Source organism: Bos indicus x Bos taurus, chromosome 3, assembly GCF_003369695.1.
Source record: "Bos indicus x Bos taurus breed Angus x Brahman F1 hybrid chromosome 3, Bos_hybrid_MaternalHap_v2.0, whole genome shotgun sequence".
Classification (NCBI taxonomy): Eukaryota; Metazoa; Chordata; class Mammalia; order Artiodactyla; family Bovidae; genus Bos; species Bos indicus x Bos taurus.
This window is the reverse complement of record NC_040078.1, coordinates 130,705-134,781: the sequence shown is the minus strand read 5'-3', so window position 1 is coordinate 134,781 and position 4,077 is coordinate 130,705. Positions and strand designations below refer to the sequence as shown.

The 4,077-nt window shown below is 39.3% G+C and overlaps 1 pseudogene; it reads right to left on the bottom strand.

The window, feature by feature from the left end:
* Positions 1–381: 381 nt before the first annotated feature.
* LOC113890385 lies at positions 382–3,418 on the bottom strand (annotated as a pseudogene).
* Between the last annotated feature and the right edge of the window lie 659 nt (positions 3,419–4,077).

The following is a 4,077-nucleotide window of genomic DNA, read 5'->3' as shown; positions in this document are numbered from 1 at the left end:
GTGTCCGACTCTGTGCAACCCCATAGACAGCAGCCCACCAGGCTTCCCTGTCCCTGGGATTCTCCAGGCAAGAACACTGGAGTGGGTTGCCATTTCCTTCTCCAATGCATGAAAGTGAAAGTGAAGTCACTCAGTTGTGTCCAACTCTTAGCGACCCCATGGACTGCAGCCTACCAGGCTTCTCCACCCATGGATTTTCCAGACAAAAGTACTGGAGTGGGGTGCCATCGCCTTCTCCGTCCCTGGTACTTTAGATGGTAAAGAATCTGCCTGCAATGCAGGAGACGTAGGTTTGATTACTGGTCATGCAGATCCCCTGGAGAAGAGAATGACTACCCACTCCAGTATTCTTGCCATGGGCACAGGAGCCTGGCAGGCTAAAGCCCATAGAATTGTAAAGAGTTGGACATGACTGAGTAACTAAGCACAGGCATGTCTTTTAACTTTAGTGTCTTAGTGTTGAATAACTCTTAGTTACTGAGATTCAACTCGTGTAACTCCCTCATGGTTAACTATAAACTTTCGTGACAACTCAAATCCATTCTTTGATGACTTATAATGACTTAAAGAAAAGAAAAAAAGAAGACTCACCTGAACAGCCAAATGGTAATGCGTCTTTACTCAGAAATCTTTACATGACAAACACTTTATCTAGAGACTTAAATAGTTCAGGCTTTAATTAGGTGTTATTTATTATTTTATTGCTAAGTCTCTACAGTTTACTAAAGTGGTTGAACGATGTACCAACAAGGGAATTTCGTTAAATGTGTGCACTGTTTGCCTTCCTAAAAATTGGAATTTGAAATGCTATTAAAAATGCTACAAAACTTGGACAGTTCTCTGCAGTGCTCTTGTAAATGAAAAAGCAAACTCAAGCCATTTTACATTCATTGACATAATAATTTGGTATTGACTAGCTTCCTAGCAGTCTCTTTCACATCTTTGTCCCTGAGGCTGTAGATCACTGGGTTCAGCATGGGGGTGACCACTGTGTAAAAGACAGAGGCCACCTTGACCATGAGCCATGAACTTCTGGAGTTAGGAACACAGTAAAGGAAAAGGATGGTCCCGTGGAAGACGGTAATGGTGGTCAGGTGGGAGGCACAGGGGGAGAAGGCTTTGTGGCGCCCCCCAGTTGAAGGCATCTTCAGGACAGTGATAAAAATGAAAACATAGGAAGTGAGAATAATCATCAGGCTGCTTACTTCATTAAACGTGGCAGAGACTAAAATGATCTGCTGGTTAATGCAGGGGTCAGAGCAGGAAATAGCAACAATGGCCACATGCTCACAGACAAAGTTATTTATGATATTATTTCCTCTAAAGGACAATTTAGATAAAAAGTGGGTAAGAGTCAGGGAACAGACTGTACCCCAAGAGTATAATGCACCCACCAATAAGGAACAAAGCTTCTGGGACATGACAACTGTATAGAGAAGAGGGTTACAAATGGCCACAAATCAGTCATATGCCATCACTGCCAACAGGAATGTCTCTGTCACCACAAATATGCAGGCAAAGAAGAATTGCATGATGCATCCTATGAAGGAGATGGTTCTGTCTTCCACAATCAAGTTTTCTAGTAGCTTGGGTGTAATTACTGTTGAGTAACAGAGATCAACAAAGGACAAATGTCTGAGGAAGTAGGACATAGGGGTGTGGAGTAGGGATTTATCTTGATAATTCAGATCATGCCCAGTTTCTCCAACACAGTGATGGAGTAGATGGTGAAGAATAACAGGACAAGGGGTATCTGGAATTCAGGATATTCTGAGAAGCCCAAGAGAATGAAAGTGACTTCAGCACTCTGGTTTTCTTGGTTCCTGTGGACAAAATACAAAAGTTGATTCAGAGAAATCTGAAGCAAAATTTGAATGAAATGTAATGTTATTCCCTCAGTATTGTTGGATGTTTTTGTGACTCCATGGACTGTAGCTTGCCAGGTTCCTCTGTCCATGAGATTCTCTGGGCAGGAACACTGGATGGGTTGTCACGCCAGGGGATCTTCCTGACCTAGGCCTAGAAAGAGAATACTTATGGGGAAAAAGAGTGCATTGAATTATTATTATTATTTTTAATTAGCCTCTTTTCCTCCAAAATACCTCTGCTGTCTTTTTCTGACATTAAAATGCATTCTTTTCAAAGCTACTTCCTAAATTCTTACCAAAACCTGAAATGGTACTCAGTATAAAGGGAAGTCCATTCCACATAGAATTCTCTAAAAATTCTATATCTCATTAGGAGTTGAAATTAAACACTCTGTTGTTTTCACTCAGGTTTTATAACTTTATATTCCAAGAACACATATACCACTTCAAGATTTCCTGTACATGTATAACTATGTCATTCACATATTCCCCCACTCTTTTCCTTCAGTTATTCCTTTACCTTCCTAAACATGTGATTAATTCCCTGAAAGTATGTTTCAATTTAACATACAAATCACAGAGTGCATATTCTCTAACTGAAAACACTTTTTCAAAAAGTCAGGATTTGTTCCTTATGTCTATGGTAACAAAGTTTGAATAGTCCAGGGTTGAAAGAGAAATCTTCACCAAAGATGAATGCAATTTCTGATGCACACTTGTTCCTTCTTCCCCACACTCCTTCCCTCCACCTCCCACACTCTGTACTTGTAGGTTTTCCCTCCACCTCCCACACTCTGTACTTGTCAACAGGCTGGGGCCAATGTTCCCAATCACCCGTGTAGCCCAAGAAGTGTCAGCCATGCTCAGCTGTGAGTACAGGTGCTGTGCATAGTATTTATCTTCTTTTCTATGCAATTACCCTGGAATAATTTTCCCATTGCAGACCTACTATGTACTCAGTCCTGTAACAGGCATTTAAAAAACTATAAAATTATAAAATCTCAGCCTCAATTTGTTTCTTAGAGCATCATTCCAGGATACAATCCATATAAGCACAAATGACAACTTATAGTTCTTATTTATTATTAAAGTTTGATATGAAAAAGAAAATGAAAATATTGTGATCCAGAAAAAAACAAAATAAGTTTCCTTGTGATGTAGCCTGGTGAACAATAATAAATATGGTGAAAGATAAATAATCAAAGACTTCTAGTCAACCAAACAGGTAACCTGGCAATTAGATTTATACACGTGCTTGTTTGCCTCCTGCAAAGATTAATGGAGCATATTAGGAACATATTATATTCCTTTTAAAGTGAAATAAAAATCAACTCACCTGAGTGTAGAATTTGACCAGCTCATTTAATAAAGCTTCTATTCTAAGTTTAATGGATTCCAGGAAAATTTCTGCTGAGAAGTCAATTTTTTTTAATATAGTAATAAGCCTGAAAAATAGTAACAGGAATGTAGAGTATATTGCAATTAATATTTCAGAAAAATAAACTTCTTTTATAATGTATTAAAAATATATTCAGACTTGACAAAGAGAAAAGGAGACCAAACAAGCTGAACCCTCACATCAAACTGTCACATATATAAAACCCTAAGGAGGTTAACCTTAGAGAATATTATTTAACTATTGCCTTGAGACCACAAATGGGGCAATTAGATGAAATAATGCCCTTGTGATACTTTGGTTGCATATGCATTTTTTCCAAAGTTTGGGGAACAATTTCATCATGCACTCTAGCTCACTGATCTTTTAAAAATGTTGAACTAGACACTATATTTTTGTCTTTAAATACTTGCAAAATGTGGAAATATACAAAAGCAAAATCAGCTATTGGGTAACAATCCAAAGATTCTTAATTTTTGTTGAATTTCTGGTTGTCCCTCTGTATCTGTGGACTTCCCTCATAGCTCAGTTGGTAAAGAATCTGCCTGCAATGCAGGAGACCCTGGTTTGATTCCTGGGTCAGGAAGATCCCTGGGAGAAGGGATAGGCTCCCCATTCCAGTATTCTTGGGCTTCCCTTGTAGCTCAGCTGGCAAAGCATCCACCTGCAATGTGGGAGACCTGGGTTTGATCCCTAGGTTGGGAATGTCAGGTGAGTGTATGTTCCTCGGTTTCTGTCTGGTCACAACAAAGATTTGGAGTGATGGACATTAAAGCCCTCTCGGCATGTCACAGCTCTTGGGTCTTGGACAGA